The following is a 20,746-nucleotide window of genomic DNA, read 5'->3' on the forward strand; positions in this document are numbered from 1 at the left end:
ATCCACTCATATCCAGACAAAGTGGTGTGCAATTCGTATGCAATGGACAGACAAAATCACAGTATACATGGTTTTGGAGAAAAGCAAAGTCTTTTCGTTAGGCAAGTGCATAAAATGTCATGTATAGAAACAGAAATATCATGTTTGTTTGCCGCAGTTCCTCTAGCTTTCTCCTAGAAAATACGAATGTGTAGAGCTGGTGTCTCCATGTGGAACCAATTAGAGTTTCCCAGTACAAAATTAAATGTTCCCTGATTTAAAAAAAAAAACTTTCAAAACAATAAAGTCCTTCGATAATATCCAGAAAACACAAACACAGAGGCTGTGGCAATATCTGGGATTCAGTTAGCCAAAACACAAGCGGATGTTTCCCTTTTGATCCAGTCATATCCGGAAAATGTGGTGTGGAATTCCTATCTAATAGAATGAGAAAATTTCAGTGAAAATGGTTTTGAAGAAAGGCAAAGTCTTTTGGTTTGGCATGTGGATAAACTGCCAGCTATACAAACAGAAATATCATGATTGTTTCCCGAAGTTCCTTTAGATTTCTCCCCAGAAAATACGAATGTGTAGAGCTGGTGTCTCCATGTGGAACGACTGAGTGTTTCCCAGTGCACAATTAATGTTCCCTGATAAAAAAAAAAAAACTTTCAAAACAGTAATGTCCATTGATAATATCCAGAAAATACAAACACAAGGGCTGTGGCAATATCTGGGATTGAGTTAGCCGAAACATAACCGCATATTTCTGGTTTTATCCAGTCATATCCATAAAAAGTCGTGTGGACTTCGTAGGCAATTGACCTAGAAAATTGCAGTGAAAATGGCTTTGGAGAAAAGCAAAGTCTTTTCGTTAGGCATGTGCATAAAATGCCATGTATACAAACAGAAATATCATGTTTGTTTGCCGCAGTTCTTCTAGTTTTCTCCCTAGAAAATACGAATGTGTAGAGCTGGTGTCTCCATATGGAACGAATTAGGGTTTCCGAGTTAAAATTTAAGTGATCCCTGATAAGAAAAAAAAAATCTTTCAAATAAATTAAGTGCTTGGATAATATCCAGAAAACACAAACACAGGGTCTGTGGCAATATCAGGAATTGAGTTAGCAAAAACAAAACCGGATATTTCTGGTTTCTTCCAGTCATATCCGGAGAAAATGGTGTGGAATTCGTATGCAAAGAACCGAGAAAATCACAGTCAACATGGTTTTGGAGAAAAGCAAAGTCTTTTCGTTAGGCATGTGCATAAAATGCCATGTATACAAACAGAAATATCATGTTTGTTTGCCGCAGTTCCTCTAGCTTTCTCACTAGAAAATACCAATGTGTAGAGCTGGTGTCTCCATGTGGAAGCACTGAGTGTTTCCCAGTACAAAATTAAATGTTCTCTGAAAAAAAAAAAACTTTCAAAACAATAGAGTCCTTCGATAATATGCAGAAAACACAAACACAGGGTCTGTGGCAATATCTGGAATTGAGTTAGCCAAAACACAAGCGGATATTTCCGCTTTCATCCAGTCATATCTGGACAAAGTGGTGTGGAGTTCGTAGGCAATAGACTGAGAAAATCACAGTAAAATGGTTTTGGAGAAAAGCAAAGTCTTTTGGTTAGGCATTTGGATAAACTGCCAGCTATACAAACAGAAATATCATGATTGCTTGCCGAAGTTCCTTTAGATTTCTCCCCAGAAAATATGAATGTGTAGAGCTGGTGTCTCCATGTGGAACCACTGAGTGTTTCCCAGTGCAAAATTAATGTTCCCTGATAAAAAAAAAACTTTTAAAACAATAAAGTCCTTCGATAATATCCAGAAAACACAAACACAGGGGCTGTGGTAATGTCTGGGTTTGAGTTAGCCAAAACAAAACCGGATATTTCCGGTTGCATCCAGTCATATCCGGATAAAGTAATGTGGAATTTGTATGCAATGGACCGAGAAAATCAGAGAAAAAAATGTTTTGAAGAAAAGCAAAGTCTTTTCATTAGGCAAGTGCATAAAATGTCATGTATACAAACAGAAATATCATGTTTGTTTCCCGCAGTTCCTCTAGCTTTCTCGGTAGAAAATGCGAATGTGTAGAGCTCGTGTCTCCATGTGGAACCAATTAGAGTTTCACAATACAAAATGAAATGTTCCCTGATAAAAAATATTTCAAAACAATAAATTTTTTCGATAATACCAAGAAAACACAAACATAAGGGCTGTGGGAATATCTGGGATTCTGTTAGCCAAACACAACTGCATATTTCCGGTTTCATCCAGTCATATCCGGACAAAGTGGTGTGCAATTCGAATGCAATAGCCCAAGAAAATCACAGCAAAAATGGTTTTGGAGAAAACCAAAGTCTTTTCATTAGGCAAGTGCATAAAATGCCATGTATACAAACAGAAATATCATGTTTGTTTTCCGCAGTTCCTCTAGTTTTCTCGCTAGAATATACGGAAGTGCAGAGCTGGTTTCTGCATGTGGAACCAGTGAGTGTTTCCCAGTACAAAATAAATGTTCACTGATTAAAAAAAATTTTCAAAACAATAATGACCATTGATAATATCCAGAAAACACATACACAGAGGCTGTGGCAATATCTCAGATTTACTTAGCCAAAACAAAACAGGGTATTTCCTGTTTCATCCAGTCATATCCGGAAAAATGGTGTGGAATTCGTATGTAATGGACTGCGAAAATTGCAGTGAAAATGGTTTTGGAGAAAAGCAAAGTCTTTTTTGGGGAAGTACATAAAATGCCATCTATACAAACAGAAATATCATGTTTGTTTGCTGCAGTTCCTCTAGTTTTCTCGCTAGAATACACGAATAGGTAGAACTGGTTTCTGCATGTGGAAACAGTGATTGTTTCCCAGTAAAAAATTAAATGTTCCCTGATTTAAAAAAAGCATTCAAAACAATAATGACCATTGATAATATCCAGAAAACACAGACACAGGATCTGTGGCAATATCTGGGATTCAGTTAGCAAAAACAAAACCGGATATTTCCGGTTTCGTCTAGTCTTATCCAGACAAAGTGGTGTGGAATTCGTATGCAATTGACTGAGTAAATTACAGTGAAAGTGGTTTTGGAGAAAAGCAAAGTCTTTTCCTTAGGCAAGTGCATAAAACATCACGTATACAAACAGAAATTATATGTTTCTTTGCCGCAGTTCATTTAGATTTCTCCCCAAGAATACAAATGTGTATAGCTGGTGTCTCCATGTGAAATCAATTAGAGTTTCCCAGTACAAAATTAAATGCTCCCTGACAAAAAACATTCAGAACAATAAAATACTTGGATAATATCCAGAAAACACAAACACAGAGGCTGTCGCAATATCTGGGATTGAGTTAGCCAAAACAAAACCGGATATTTCCGGTATCATCCAGTCATAGCAGGACAAATTGCTGTGGAATTCGTATGCAATTGACTGTGAAAATTACAGTGAAAGTAGTTTTGGAGAAAAGCAAAGTCTTTTCGTTAGGCAAGTGCATAAAATGCCATCTATACAAACAGAAATATCATGATTGTTTGCCGCAGTTCATTTAGATTTCTCCCCAGAAAATATGAATTTTTGTGCTAGTGTCTCCATGCGGAACCAATTAGAGTTGCCGAGTAAAAATTAAATGTTCCCGGACAAAAAACATTCAAAACAATAACACTTTGATAATATCCAGAAAATACAAACACAGGGGCTGTGGCAATATCTGGGATTCTGTTAGCCAAAACACAACTGCATATTTCCGGTTTCATCCAGTCATATCCGGAGAAACTGTTGTGGAATTCGTATGCAATGATCCGAGAAAATCACAGTAAAAGTGGTTTTGGAGAAAAGCAAAGTCTTATCGTTAGGCAAGTGAATAAAATGTCATGTATACAAACAGAAATATCATGTTTGTTTGCTGCAGTTCCTCTAGCTTTTTCCCAGAAAATATGAATGTATAGAGCTGGTGTCTCCATGTGGAACAAATTAGAGAAACCCAGTACAAAATCAAATGTTCCCTGATAAAAAAAAATTCCAAACAATAAAGTCCTTCGATAATATCCAGAAAACACAAACACAGGTACTGTGGCAATATCTTGGAATGAGTTAGCCAAAACAAAACCGGATATTTCCGGTTTCATCCAGTCTTATCGGACAAAGTGGTGTGCAATTCATCTGCAATGGACAGAAAAAATCACAGCAAACCTGGTTTTGGAGAAAAGCAAAGTCTTTTCCTTAGGCAAGTGCATAAAATGCCATCTATACAAACAGAAATATCATGATTGTTTGCCGCAGTTCATTTAGATTTCTCCCCAGAAAATACGAATTTCTGAGCTAGTGTCTCCATGCAGAACCAATTAGAGTTGCCGAGTAAAAATTAAATGTTCCCTGACAAAAAACATTCAAAACAATAATACTTTGATAATATCCAGAAAATACAAACACAGGGGCTGTGGCAATATCTGGAATTGAGTTAGCCAAAACAAAACCGGGTATTTCCGGTTTCATCCAGTCAAATAAGTAAATGTGGTGTGCAATTCGTATGCAATGGACCGAGAAAATCACAGTAAAATGGTTTTGGAGAAAAGCAAAGTCTTATCGTTAGGCAAGTGCATAAAATGCCATATATATAAACAGAAATATCATGATTGTATGCCACAGTTACTGTAGCTTTCTCGCTAGAAAATACGAATTTGTAGAGCTGGTGTCTCCATATGGAACCAGAGAGTGTTTCCCAGTACAAAATTTAATGTTCCCTGATAAAAAAAAAACTTTCAAAACAATAAAGTCCTTCGAAAATATCCAGAAAACACAAACACAGGTACTGTGGCAATATCTGGGATGGAGTTATTCAAAACAAAACCAGATATTTCCGGTTTCATCCAGTCATATCAGGAGAATGTGGTGTGGAATTCGTATGCAATGGAACGAGAAAATCACAGTAAAAATGGCTTTGGAGTAAAGCAAAGTCCTTTCATTAGGCAAGTGCATAAAATGACATCTAACCAAACAGAAATATCATGTTTGTTTGCCGCAGTTCCTCTAGCTTTCTCTCTAAAATACGAATGTGTAGAGCTGGTGTCTCCATGTGAAACCAATTAATGTTTCCCAGTACAAAATTAAATGTTCCCTGATAAAAAACATTCAAAACAATAAAATCCTTCGATAATATCCAGAAAATACAAACACAGAGGCTGTTGCAATATCTGGGATTCAGTTAGCCAAAACACAACCGCATATTTCTGGTTTCATCCAGTCATGTCGGGACAAAGTGGTGTGGAATTCTTATGCAATGGACAGACAAAATCACAGTAAACATGGTTTTGGAGAAAAGCAAAGTCTTTTCGTTAGACAAGTGCATAAAATGTCATGTATACAAACAGAAATATCATGTTTGTTTGCCGCTGTTCCTCTAGCTTTCTCCTAGAAAATACGAATGTGTAGAGCTGGTGTCTCCATGTGGAACCAATTAGCGTTTCCCAGTACAAAATTAAATATTCCCTGAAAAAAACATTCGAAACAATGAATTACTTCAATAATATCCAGAAAACACAAACACAGGGGCTGTGGCAATATCGGGGATTGAGTTAGCCAAAACAAAACCGGATATTTCCAGTTTAATCCAGTCATATAAGCAAAAAGTGGTGTGGCATTCGTATCCAATGGACTGAGAAAATTACAGTGAAAATGGTTTTGGAGAAAAGCAAAGTCTTTTCGTTTGGCAAGTGCATAAAATGCCATCTATACAAATGGAAATATCATGATTGTTTGCCACAGTTAATTGAGATTTTGCCCCAGAAAATACGAATATGTAGAGCTGGTTTCTCCATGTGGAACCAGTGAGTGTTTCCCATTAGAAAATTAAATGTTCTGGGGACGGAGCCAAGATGGCGGATAGTGAGGATGTGCGCCATTAGTCTGCGAAAATAAAGTTTCATAAAAGTGGAATTACTGTAGCCTTAGGAAAAGACTGAAGAAAAATCTGCAGAGGAAACGTTTCCGGATCTAGTGGATTAGACACAGAGGATCTACTGAGAGCCCACTGCGTTGAAACCCAACCACGGGAACCGAGCCACAGACTCTCGCCAGCGCGGGAACCAGAGGTAAGTCAAAAGCCTCAGAAACTCTCCTCCTCCCGCCTCCGCCTGCAGCTCTGCCGCGGCGGCCGCGGCCGCGGCGGCGGCCACGGCGGCGGTGGCAGCGGCGGCGTCCCGAGCGCCTCTCTCCACGGTCCCAGTCCCGGGGAGTGCGTGCAGGCACTACAGCAGCAGCAGCGGCGGCGGCGGCGGCGGCGTCCCGAGCACCTCTCTCCTCGGTCCCAGTCCTGGGGAGCGCACACAGGAACTGCAGCGGCGGCGGCGGCGGCCTTGTCCCGAGCGCCTCTCTCCATGGTCCCAGTCCCGGGGAGCGCGCGCAGGCACTACAGCGGCGGTGGCAGCGGCGGCGATCGTGTGGCCCAGCTGGCCCTAGGCGACAGCGCCTAGAGAGGAAGATCACGGCAGAAGCCCCAGGTGGAGCCTTGGATCACCAGCTGAGACAAGGCCTCAGGAAAAGATTCAAGAAAAAAAAAAAAACTGCAGAAGAAACGCTCCCAGATCTAGTGGATGTGACACAGAGGACCTACAAGGAGCCCACCATGTGGAAAACCAACTGCGGGAGACGACCCGCAAAATCTACCCAGTGCAGGAACCAATGGGAGCCATTTGGAATTACTTCCCAACTGAGTCAAAAAAAAAAAAAAGAGAGAGAGCGAGAGAGAGAGTTCCAGCAAGGAGCAAGGAGAGTCACTTTTTGCAAAGCCTCAAACCTGAAGAATCAAGCAGAGCTCACTGGCCACACCCACCACAACCTCTAAGGATCCATCAAAGCAGACAGCCCACCTAGAGGCATAGTATAACGAGAAAAAAACACCACAGCAAAAAAAAAAAAACACAAAAACCATAAATTATCTCCAACATGCCAAAGAACGTAGAAGCAGAGTTAACAAGAGCAAGGAAGACACTATGATGCCCCCAAATGAACAAGAACCCCCAGTCCAAGATTATGAAGATGAAGAGATAGAGGAAATGCAAGAAGCGGATCTCAAAAAACTGATAAGAACATTAAGAAGTTCTCAAAAACAAATTCTTGAACTACAGAAATCTTTAATGGACAAGATAGAAAATCTCTCTCGTGAAAATGAAATATTAAGGAGGAATGAAAATGAAATGAAACAACTAGTGGAACAAGAAACTGGGATAGTGACAAGAAACCATAATGAAATGAACTCAATAGATCAAATGACAAACACATTAGAAAGCCTCAAAAACAGAATGGGTGAAGCAGAAGAGAGAATATCGGAATTAGAAGACAGAGAACAGGAAAGGAAAAAATCAAATCAAAGAAAAGAAGAAGAAATCAGAAATCTAAAAAATACTGTCAGGAATCTACAGGATACTCTTAAAAAACCCAACATTCGGGTTCTAGGAGTACCTGAAGGCATGGAGAGAGAGAAAGGATTAGAAGGCCTTTTTAGTGAGATACTAGCAGAAAATTTCCCAGGTTTGGAGAAAGACAGAGACATCCTAATACAGGAAGCTCATAAAACCCCTAATAAACATGACCAAAAGAGATCCTCACCACGACACGTCGTAATCAAACTCACCACAGTGAAACACAAAGAAAAGATCCTAAAATGTGCAAGAGAGAAACGCCAGATTACTCTCAGAGGATCTCCAATTAGACTCACAGCAGACTTCTCTTCAGAAACCCTACAAGCTAGGAGAGAATGGTGAGACATAGCCCAGGTGCTAAGAGAGAAAAACTGCCAGCCCAGCATATTGTATCCTGCAAAGCTCTCATTTATGAATGAAGGTGAAATAAAGACCTTTCACAGCAAACAGACATTGAAAGAATTTGTCGCCACTCGTCCAGCCCTGCAAAAGATGCTTAAAGATGTGTTACATACAGAAACACAGAAACACGGTCACCAATATGAAAGAAGGTAAAGGTAGGAAACCTCACACCAAAAGATCACAGGAATCTCAAACCATATATTAGAAAGTATCTTTGGCTAATGGCAGGGCAAAGTTACTCCTTCTCAATAGTCACATTGAATGTTAATGGCTTGAACTGTCCAGTTAAAAGACACCGATTGGCTGATTGGGTTAAGGAACAAAACCCATCCTTTTGCTGCTTACAAGAAACCCATCTATCCAACAATGATCCATACAGGCTGAGAGTGAAAGGCTGGAAAAAGATATACCACGCCAACAGAAATGAAAAGAGAGTGGGCGTAGCCATCTTAATATCGGACAACATAAACTTTACCACAAAAACTGTTAGGAGAGACAAAGAGGGGCACTATATAATGATTAAGGGATCCATTCAACAGAAAGATATAACGATTATCAATGTATATGCACCTAATTACAGGGTACCAGCTTATTTAAAAGACTTGTTAAGGGACTTAGAGGGAGACTTAGACCCCAACACAATAGTACTGGGGGACTTCAATACTCCACTCTCAGAGATAGACAGATCAACAGAACAGAATATCAAGAAGGAGACAGTAGATTTAAATGACACTATAGCCCAAAGGGATCTAACAGATATCTACAGAACATTTCATCCTACATCTAAGGACTTTACATTCTTCTCAGCAGTACATGGAACCCTCTCTATGATTGACCACATACTAGGCCATAAAGCAAGTCTCAGCAAATTCAAAAGAATTAGAATCATACCATGCAGCTTCTCAGACCACAAAGGAATGAAATTGGAAATTGGCAACTCAGGAATCCCTAGAGCACGTGCAAACACATGGAGATTGAACAACATGTTCCTGAATGAACAATGGGTCGTAGAAGAAATTAAAAGAGAAATCAAAAATTTTCTGGAAGTAAATGAGGATAACAGCACAACATACCAAAACCTATGGGATACAACAAAAGCAGTGTTAAGAGGAAAGTTTATATCAATAGGTGCCTACATCAAGAAATTGGAAAGGCACCAAATAGATGAGCTTTCAAGTCATCTCAAGGATCTAGAAAATCTGCAGCAAACCAAACCCAAACCCAGTTGGAGAAGAGAAATAATTAAAATCAGAGAAGAAATCAACAGGATTGAATCCAAAAAAAACATTACAAAAAATCAGCCAAACGAGGAGCTGGTTTTTTGAAAAAATAAACAAATTTGACACCCCATTGGCCCAACTAACTAAAAAAAGAAGAGAAAAGACCCAAATCAATAGGATCAGAGATGAAATGGGAAATGTAACAACAGACACCACAGAAATAAAAAGAATCATCAGAAATTACTACAAGGACTTGTATGCCAGCAAACAGGGAAATCTATCAGAAATGGGCAGATTCTTGGACACATACAACCTCCCTAAATTGAGCCAGGAAGACATAGAAAACCTAAACAGACCAATAACTGAAACAGAAATTGAAACAGTAATAAAGGCCCTCCCAACAAAGAAAAGCCCAGGGCCAGATGGATTCACTGCTGAGTTCTACCAGACATTTAGAGAAGAACTAACTCCAATTCTTCTCAAACTATTCAGAGCAATCGAAAAAGAGGGAATCCTCCCAAATTCTTTCTATGAAGCCACCATCACCTTAATCCCTAAGCCAGAAAGAGATGCAACATTGAAAGAGAATTACAGACCCATATCCCTGATGAACATAGATGCAAAAATACTCAATAAAATTCTGGCCAATAGAATGCAACAACACATCAGAAAGATCATCCACCCAGACCAAGTGGGATTCATCCCCGGTATGCAGGGATGGTTCAACATTCGCAAAACAATCAACGTAATACACTACATTAACAGACTGCAGAAGAAAAACCATATGATTCTCTCAATTGACACAGAGAAAGCATTTGATAAAATACAACACCCTTTCATGATGAAAACTCTAAGCAAACTGGGTATGGAAGGAACATTCCTCAATACAATCAAAGCAATATATGAAAAACCCACGGCCAACATCCTATTGAATGGGGAAAAGTTGGAAGCATTTCCACTGAAATCTGGTACCAGACAGGGATGCCCTCTCTCACCACTGCTATTCAATATAGTTCTGGAAGTTTTGGCCAGAGCTATTAGGCAAGAAAAAGAAATTAAAGGGATACAAATTGGGAAGGACGAACTCAAACTACCCCTCTTTGCAGATGATATGATTCTTTATTTAGGGGACCCAAAGAACTCTACTAAGAGACTGCTGGAACTCATCGAAGAGTTTGGCAAAGCAGCAGGATATAAAATCAATGCACAAAAATCAACAGCCTTTGTATACACAGGCAATGCCACGGCTGAGGAAGAACTTCTAAAATCAATCCCATTCACAATAGCTACAAAAACAATCAAATACCTTGGAATAAACTTAACCAAAGACGTTAAAGATCTCTACGATGAAAACTACAAAACCTTACAGAAAGAAATAGAAGAGGATACCAAAAAATGGAGAAATCGTCCATGCTCATGGATTGGAAGAATCAATATCATCAACATGTCTATTCTCCCAAAAGCAATTTATACATTCAATGCAATACCCATCAAGATCCCGAAGACCTTCTTCTCAGATCTGGAAAAAATGATGCTGAAATTCATATGGAGACACAGAATTCCTCGAATAGCCAAAGCAATCCTGTACAACAAAAACAAAGCCGGAGGCATCACAATACCTGATTTCAGGACATACTACAGGGCAGTTGTTATCAAAACAGCATGGTACTGGTACAGAAACAGATGGATAGACCAATGGAACAGAATAGAAACACCAGAAATCAATCCAAACATCTACAGCCAACTTATATTTGACCAAAGATCCAAATCTAACCCCTGGAATAAGGACAGTCTATTCAATAAATGGTGCTGGGAAAATTGGATTTCCATGTGCAGAAGCTTGAAGCAAGACCAATACCTATCACCTTACACAAAAATTCACTCAACATGGATTAAAGACTTAAATCTACGACCTGAAACCATCAAATTATTAGAGAGCATTGGAGAAACCCTGCAAGATATAGGCACAGGCAAAGACTTCCTGGAAAATACTCCAACAGCACAGGCAGTCAAAACCAAAATTAACATTTGGGATTGCATCAAATTGAGAAGTTTCTGTACTTCAAAAGAAACAGTCAGGAAAGTGAAGAGGCAACCAACAGAATGGGAAAAAAATATTCGCAAACTATACTACAGATAAAGGATTGATAACCAGAATCTGCAAAGAAATCAAGAAAATCCACAACAACAAAACAAACATCCCACTTAAGAGATGGGCCAAGGACCTCAATAGACATTTTTCGAAAGAGGAAATCCAAATGGCCAACAGACACATGAAAAAATGTTCAAGATCACTAGCAATCAGAGAAATGCAAATCAAAACCACAATGAGGTTCCATCTCACCCCGGTGAGAATGGCTCACATCCAGAAATCTACCAACAACAGATGCTGGAGAGGATGTGGGGAAAAAGGGACACTAACCCACTGTTGCTGGGAATGCAAACTGGTTAAGCCACTATGGAAGTCTGTCTGGAGATTCCTCAGAAACCTGAACATAACCCTACCATACAACCCAGCCATCCCACTCCTTGGAATTTACCCAAAGGAACTTAACTTGGCTAATAAAAAAGCCATCTGCACATTAATGTTTATTGCAGCTCAATTCACAATAGCTAAGACCTCGAACCAACCCAAATGCCCATCAACAGTAGACTGGATAAAGAAATTATGGGACATGTACTCCATAGAATACTATACAGCAGTAAGAAACAACGAAACCCAGTCATTTGCAACAAGATGGAGCAATCTGGAAAACATCATGCTGAGTGAATTAAGCCAGTCCCAAAGAGACAAACATCATTTGTTTTCCCTGATCGGTGACAACTGAGCGCCAAAGGGGAAACCTGTTAAGTGAAATGGACACTATAAGCAACAATGAACTGATCAGCTCCTGTCCTGACTTTAGATGTACAATGTAATACTTTATCCTTTTTAGTATTTGTTGTTGTTCTTGTTGTTCTAATACTAGTGGTTGAACTCTGTAATTAACACACAATTATTCTTAGGTGGTTAAATTGTAACTGAAAAGTGATCCCCCTTAAATCTAAGAGTGGAAAAAGAGAGGGAGGAGATGAACAATTTGGAACATGCTCAATCGGACTGGCCGCAAATGGTGGAGTTAGAAATGTGTCAGGGGATTCCAACACAATCCCACCAAGATGGCATGTACCAATGCCATCGCACTAGTCCAAGTGATCAATTTCAGCTCACAATTGATAGCTCTGATAGGTCTAAGAGTCAAAGGGATCACACAAACAAGACAAGTATCTGCTAATACTAACTGATAGAATCAAAAAGGGAGAGAAAGATCCAACATGGGAAGCGGGATACACAGCAGACTCATAGAATGGCAGATGTCCTAAACAACACTCTGGCCTCAGAATCAGCCCTCAAGGCATTCGGATCTGGCGGAAGAGCCCATGAGAGTATAGCAGGCATGGAAAGCCAAGATATCATGGAAAAAAAAAGACCTAAATGAATGATCTCTGTGAGTGAGATCCCAGTGGAAAGAACGGGGCCATCAAAGAAGGAGGTACCCTTCTCCGAAGGGAGGAGAGAACTTCCACTTTGACTATGACCCTATCGGAATAAGATCAAAGTCAGCGAACTCTAAAGGCTTCCATAGCCCTGGCAACTCATGACTAGAGCCTAGGGAGATTACTGACGCCATGAACAGGAGTGTCAAATTGTTAAATCAGCAACAGGAGTCACTGTGTACTTACACCCCATGTGGGATCTGTCCCTAATGTGTCGTCCTAAGCGAAGTGATGCTACAACTAGTACTGAAACAGAATTTTTATACTTTGTGTTTCTGTGTGGGCACAAACTGATGAGGACTTTACTAATTATATGCTGAATTGATTTTCTGTATATAAAGAGAATTGGAAATGAAAAAAAAAAACAACCTGGTGTTAAAAAGGAAATGGCATAGAAAATTAAATAATTTGAAAAAAATTATGTAGGATCTCTGTCTTTAATGTGCTGTACATTGCTATTTAATGCTATAATTAGTAACCCAATGGTAGTTTTTTTCACTTTATGTCGCTATATGGGAAAAATGTTGAAATCTTTACCTAATATATACTAAACTGACCTTCTGTATATAAAGAGAATTGAAAATGAATCTTTACATGAATGGAAGGGGAAAGGGAGCAGGAAAGGGGAGGGTTGCAGGTGGGAGGGAAGTTATGGGAGGGGGGAAGCCATTGTAACCCATAAGCTATACTTTGGAAATTTAAATTCATTAAATAAAAGTTTAATTAAAAAAGTGGTGTGGAATTTGTATGCAAACGACTGAGAAAATTGCAGTGAAAATAGTTTTGGAGAAAATCAAAGTCTTTTCGTTAGGCAAGTCCATAAAATGCTATCTATACAAGGAGAAATGTCATGTTTGTTTGCCGTAGTTCCTCTAGATTTCTCCCTAGAAAATACGAAGGTGTAGAGCTGGTGTCTCCATGTGGAACCAATTAGAGTTTCCAAGTACAAAATTAAATGTTCCCTGAGGGGGAAAAAAAAAAAACTCTCAAAACAATAAAGTCGTTCGATAATATCCAGAAAACACAAACACAGAGGCTGTGGCAATCTCTGGGATTGAGTTAGCCAAAACAAAACCGGATATTTCTGGTTACATCCAGTCATATCCGGAAAAAGTGGCGTGGAATTTGTATGCAGTGCACTGAGAAAATCACCGTAAATATGGTTTTGGAGAAAAGCAAAGTCTTATCGTTAGGCAAGTGCATAAGATGTCATGTATACAAACAGAAATATCATGTTTGTTTGCAGCAGTTCCTCTAGCTTTCTCCTAGAAAATAAGAATGTGTAGACCTGGTGTCTCCATGTGGAACCAATTAGAGTTTCCCAGTACAAAATTAAATGTTCCCTGATCAAATATTCCTTTCAAAAAAATAATGTCCATTGATAATATCCAGAAAACACAAACACAGGGGCTGTGGCAGTATCTGGGATTGAGTTAGCCAAAAGAAAACCGGATATTTCCAGATTCATCCAGTCATATCCGGACAATGTAGTGTGGAGTACTTATGCCATGGACTGAGAAAATTACAGTGAAAGTGGTTTTGGAGAAAAGCGAAGTTTTTTCGTTAGGCAAGTCCATAAAATCTCATGTACACAAACAGAAATTACATGTTTTTTTGACGCAGTTCCTCTAGTTTTCTCCTAGAAAATGCGAATGTGTAGAGCTGGTGTCTGCATGTGGAACCAATTAGAATTTCCCAGTACAAAATAAAATGTTCCCTGATAAAAAAAAAACTTTCAAAACTATAAAGTCCTTCGATAATATCCAGAAAACACAAACACAGGGGCTGTGGCAATTTTGGATTGAATTAGCCAAAACACAATCGAATATTTTCGCTATCATCCAGTCATATCCAGACAAAGTGGTCTGGAATGCGTATGCAATAGACAGAGAATTACAGTGAAAGTGGTTTTGGAGAAAAGCAAAGTCTTTTCATTAGGCAAGTGCATAAAATGTCATGTATACAAACAGAAATATCATGTTTGTTTGCCGCAGTTCACTGGTTTCTCGCTAGAAAATACGAATGTCTAGAGCTGGTTTCTCCATGTGGAACCAGTGAGTGTTTCCCCGTACAAAACTAAATGTTACCTGTTAAAAAAAATTCAAGACAATAAAGTCCATTGATAATATCCAGAAAGCACAAACACAGGGGCTGTGTCAATCTGGAATTGAGTTAGCCAAAAAAACCCGGATATTTCCGGTTTCATCCAGTCATATCCGGGCAAAGTGGTGTGGAATTCGTATGCAATGGACCAAGAAAATCACAGTAAAAATGGTTTTGGAGAAAAGCAAAGCCTTTTCGTTAGGCAAGTGCCTAAAATATCATGTATACAAACAGAAATATCATGTTTGTTTGCCGCAGTTCCTCTAGTTTTCTACTAGAGAATACGAATGTGTAGAGCTGGTGTCTCCATGTGGAACCAGTGAGTGTTTCCCAGTAGAACCTTAAATGTTCCCTGATAAAAAAAACTTTTATAAGAATAATGACCATTGATAATACCAGGAAAACACAAACACAGGGGCTGTGGCAATTTTGGATTGAATTAGCCAAAACTCAAGCGGATATTTTCAGTTTCATCCAGTAATATCCGGACAAAGTGGTGTGGAATTCATATGCATTGAACTGAGAAAATTACAGTGAAAGTGGTTTTGGAGAAAAGCAAAGTCTTTTCGTTAGGCAAGTGCTTAAAATGTCATGTATACAAACAGAAATATCATGTTTGTTTGCCGCAGTTCCTCTGGATTTCTCGCTAGAAAATACGAATCTGTAGAGCTGGTGTCTCCATGTGGAACGAATTAGAGTTTCCTAGCACAAAATTAAATGTTCCCTTATAAAAACTATTCAAAACAATAAAGTCCTTCAATAATATCCACAAAACACAAACACAGAGGCTGGCGCAATATCTGGGATTGAGTTAGCCAAAAGCAACAGAATATTTCCGGTTTCATCTAGTCATATCCGGACAAAGTGGTGTGGAATTTGTATGCAATGGCCCGAGAAAATCACAGTAAAAATGGTTTAGGAGAAAAGCAAAGTCTTTTTGTTAGGCAAGTGCACAAAATGTCATGTATACAAAGAGAAATATCATGTTTGTTTGCCGCAGTTCCCATAGCTTTCTCCTTAGAAAATAGGAGTGTGTAGAGCTGGTGTCTCCATGTGGAACCCATTAGAGTTTCCCAGTACAAAATTAAATGTTCTCTGATAAAAAAAACCTTTCAAAACAATAAAATCCTTCGATAATATCCAGAAAACACAAACACAGGGGCTGCGGCAATATCTGGGATTGAGTTAGCCAAAACAAAACCGGATATTTCCGGTTTCATCCAATCATATCCGGACAAATTGGTGTCGAATTCATATGCAATGGACCTAGAAAATCCCAGTAAAAATGGTTTTGGAGAAAAACAAAGTCTTTTCGTTAGGCAAGTGCATAAAATGTCATGTATACAAACAGAAATATCATGTTGGTTTGCCGCAGTTCCTCTGGATTTCTCGCTAGAAAATACGAATGTGTAGAGCTGGTGTCTCCATGTCAACCAATCAGAGTTTCCCAGTACAAAAATAAATGTTCTCTGATAAAAAAAAAAAAAACTTTCAAAACCAAAAAGTCCATCCAAACACAGAGGCTGCGTCAATCTCTGGGTTTGGTTAGCCAAAAGAAAACCGGATATTTCCGGTTTCATCCACTCATATCCTGACAAAGTGGTGTGGAATTGATATTTAATTGACAGAGAAAATCACAGTAAAAATGGTTTTGGAGAAAAGCAAAGTCTTTTTGTTAGGCAAATGCATAAAATGCCATCTACACAAACAGAAATAACATGTTTGTTTGCTGCAGTTCCTTTAGCATTCTCCCTGGAACATACATATGTGTAAAGCTGATGTCTCCATGTGGAACCAATTAGAGTTTCCCAGTACAAAATTAAATGTTCCCTGATAAAAAAGATCTTTCAAAACAATAAAGTCCTTTGATAATATCCAGAAAACACAAACACAGAGGCTTCGTCAATATCTGGGATTCGATTAGACAAAAGAAAACCGGATATTTCCGGTTTCATCCAGTCATATCGGGACAATGTGGTGTGGAATTCGTATGCAATGCACCGAGAAAATCACAGTAAAAATGGCTTTGGAGTAAAGCAAAGTCCTTTCATTAGGAAAGTGCATAAAGTGACATCTATCCAAACAGAAATATCATGTTTCTTTGCCACATTCCCTCTAGCTTTCTCCCTAGAAAATCCGAATGTGTAGAGCTGGTGGCTCTACGTGAAACCAATTAATGTTTCCCAGTAGAAAATTAAATGTCCCCTGATAAAAAAATTCAAAAAATAAAATCCTTCGATAATATCCAGAAAACACAAACACAGAGGCTGTCTCAATATCTGGATATCATTTAGCCAAAACACAACCGGATATTTCCGGTTTCATCCAGTCATATCCGGACAAAGTGGTGTGCAATTCCTATGAAATTCCTCGAAAATACGAATGTGTAGAGCTGGTGTCTCCATGTGGAACCAATCAGAGTTTCCCAGGAAAAATTAAATGCTCCCTGATAAAAAACATTCAAAATATAAAGTCCTTCGATAATATCCAGAAAACAGAAACACAGAGGCTGTCGCAATATCTGGGATTCAGTTAGCCAAAACACAAGCGGATATTTCTCGTTTCATTCACTTATATCAGGACGACGTGGTGTGGAATTAGTATGCAATGGACAGACAAAATTAAAGTAAAAATGGTTTTGGAGAAAAGCAAAGTCTTTTCGTTAGGCAAGTGCATAAAATGTCATGTATACAAACAGAAATATGTTTGTTTTCGCAATTCCTCTAGCTTTCTCGCTAGAAAATACGAATGCGTAGAGCTGTTGTCTCCATGTGGAACTGATCAGAGTTTCCCAGTACAAAATTAAATATTCCCTGATTAAAAAAAATCTTTAAAAACAATAAAGTCCATCTATAATATCCAGAAAAGACAAACACAGAGTTTGCAGCAATATCCGGGATTGAGTTAGCCAAAACACAACCGGATATTTCCGGTTTCATCCAGTCATATCCAGACAAAGTGGTGTGGAATTCGTATGCAATGGACTGATAAAATCACAGTGAAAATGGTTTCGGAGAAAAGCAAAGAATTTTCGTTAGGCTTATGCATTAATGCCATCTACCCAACAGAAATATCATGTTTGTTTGCGCAGTTCCTCTAGCTTTCTCCCTGGACGATGCGAATGTGTAATGCTGATGTCTCCATGTAGAACGAATTAGAGTTTCCCAGTACAAAATTAAATGTTTCAAAGCAATAAAATCCTTCGATTATATGCAGAAAACACAAACACAGAGGCTGTCGCAATAACTGTGATTGAGTTAGCCAAAACAAAAGCAGATATTTCCCCTTTCATCCAGTCATATCCGGACAAAGTGGTGTGGAATTTGTATGCAATAGACCAAGCAAATCACAGTAAAAATGGTTTTGGGGAAAAGCAAAGTCTTTTCGTTAGGCAAGTGTATAAAATGTCATGTATACATGCAGAAATATCATGTTTGTATGTCGCAGTTCCTCTAGCTTTCTCGCTAGAAAATACGAATGTGTAGAGCTGGTGTATTCATGTGGAACCAGTGACTGTTTCCCAGTACAAAATTCAATGTTCACTGATTAAAAAAAAAGCTTTAAAATAATAAAGTCCATCGATAATGTCCAGAAAACACAAACACAGGGGCTGCTGCAATATCTGGATTCAGTTAGCCAAAACACAACCGGATATTTACAGTTTCATTCACTCATATCCGGACAAAGTGGTGTGGAATTCGTGTGCACTGGACCGAGAAAATCACAGTAAAATTGGTTTTGGAAAAGCAAAGTCTTTTCGTTAGGCAAGTGCAATAAATGTCTTGTAAACAAACAGAAATATCATGTTTGCTTGCCGCAGTTACTCTAGTTTTCTCCTAGAAAATATGAATGTGTAGGGCTGGTGTGTACATGTGGAACCTGTGAGTGTTTCCCAGTACAAAATTAAATGTACCCTGATAGAAAACATTCAAAACAATAAAGTCCATTGAAAATATCCAGAAAACACAAACACAGAGGCTGTTGCAATATCTGGGATTCAGTTAGCCAAAACATAACCGCATATTTCTGGTTTCATTCACTCATATCCAGACAAAGTGGTATGGAATTCGTATGCAATGGAATGAGAAAATCACAGAAAACATGGTTTTGGAGAAAAGCAAAGTCTTTTCGTTAGGCAAGTGCATAAAATGTCATGTATACAAACAGAAATATCATGTTTGTTTGCCGCAGTTCCTCTAGCTTTCTCCCTAGAAAATGAGAAGGTGTAGAGCTGCTGTCTCCATGTGGAACCAGTGAGTGTTTCCGAGTACAAAATTAAATGTTTGCTGATAAAAAAAAATCTTACAAAACAATAAAATCCATCGATAATATCCAGAAAACTCAAACACAGTGGCTGCGGCAATATCTGAAATATAGTTAGCCAAAACACAACCGCATGTTTCCGGTTTCATACAGTCATATCCAGACAAAGTGGTGTGGAGTTCGTATGCAATGGACGGAGAAAATCACCATAAAAGTGATTTTGGAGAAAAGCAAATTCTTTCCTTATGTAAGTGCATAAAACATCATATATACAAACAAAAATATCATGTTTGTTTGCCGCAGATCCTCTAGCTTTCTCCTAATGTTTAGAGCTGGTGTCGCCATGTGGAACAAATTAGAGTTCCCCAGTACAAAATTAAATGTTCCTTGATAAAAAACATTCAAAACAATAACGGCCTTTGATAATATCCAGAAAACACAAACACAGAGGCTGTTGCAATATCTGGGATTGAGTTAGCCCAAATACAACCGCATATTTCCAGTTTCATCCATTCATATCTGTACAAAGTGGTGTGGAGTTCATATGCAATGGAAAGACAAAATCACAGTTAAAATGGTTTTGGAGGAAAGCAAAGTCATTTTGTTAGGAAAGTGCATAAATTGTCATGTATGAAAACAGAAATACCATGTTTTTTTGCCGCAGTTCCTCTCGCTTTCTCCTAGAAAATATGAATGTTTAGAGCTGGTATCTCCATGTGGAACCAATTAGAGTTTCCCAGCACAAAATTAAATGTGCCCTGATACAAAAAAAAATCAAAACAATAAAGTCCATTGATAATATCCAGAAAACAAAAACACAGAGGCATTCAGAATATCACAAAGTGGTGTGGAAGAACCTTCGTTAGGGAAGTTCATAAAATGCCATTTATACAAACAGAAATATGATGTTTATTTTCCGCAGTTCCTCTAGGTTTCTCCTAGAAAATACGAATGTGTGGAGCTGGTGTCTCCATATGGAACCAGTGAGTGTTTCCCAGTACAAAATTAAATGTTCCCAGATAAAAAAAAAAACTTTCAAAACAATAATGTCCATTGATAATATCCAGAAAACACAAACACAGGGCCGGTGGCAATATCTGGGATTAAGTTAGCCAAAACAAAACTGGACATTTCTGGATTCATCCACTCTTATCCGGACAAAGTGGTGTGGAATTCGCATGCCATGAACTGAGAAAATTACAGTGAAAGTGGTTTTGGAGAAAAGCAAAGTCTTTTCGTTAGGCAAGTGCATAAAATGTCATGTATACAAACAGAAATATCATGTTTGCTTACCATCGTTCCTCTAGCTTTCTCTCTAGAAAATACGAATGTGTAGAGCGAGTGTCTCCATGTGGAACCAGTGAGTGTTTCCCAGTATAAAATTAAATGTTCCTTGAAAAAAAACATTCAAAACAATAAAGTCCTTCGATAATATCCAGAAATCACAAACACAGGGGCTGTGGCAATATCTGGGATTGAGTTAGCCAAAACAAAACCGGATATTTCCGGTTTCATCCATTCATATCCGGACAAAGTGGTGTGCAATCCTATGCAATGGACAGACAAAATCACAGTAAACGCTTTTGGAGAAAAGCAAAGTCTTTTCGTTAGACAAGTGCATAAAATGCCATCTATACAAACAGAAATATCATGATTATTTGCCACAGTTCCTTTAGATTTCTCCCCAGAATGTACGAATGTGTAGAGCTGGTGTCTCCATGTGGAACCACTTAGAGTTTCCCAGTGCAAAAATAAATGTTCCCGAAGATGGAGGAATAGGCAGGGAACACACTATTATTCCGGGAGAGAGAT

Source organism: Lepus europaeus, chromosome 21 (assembly GCF_033115175.1).
Source record: "Lepus europaeus isolate LE1 chromosome 21, mLepTim1.pri, whole genome shotgun sequence".
Taxonomy (NCBI): Eukaryota; Metazoa; Chordata; class Mammalia; order Lagomorpha; family Leporidae; genus Lepus; species Lepus europaeus.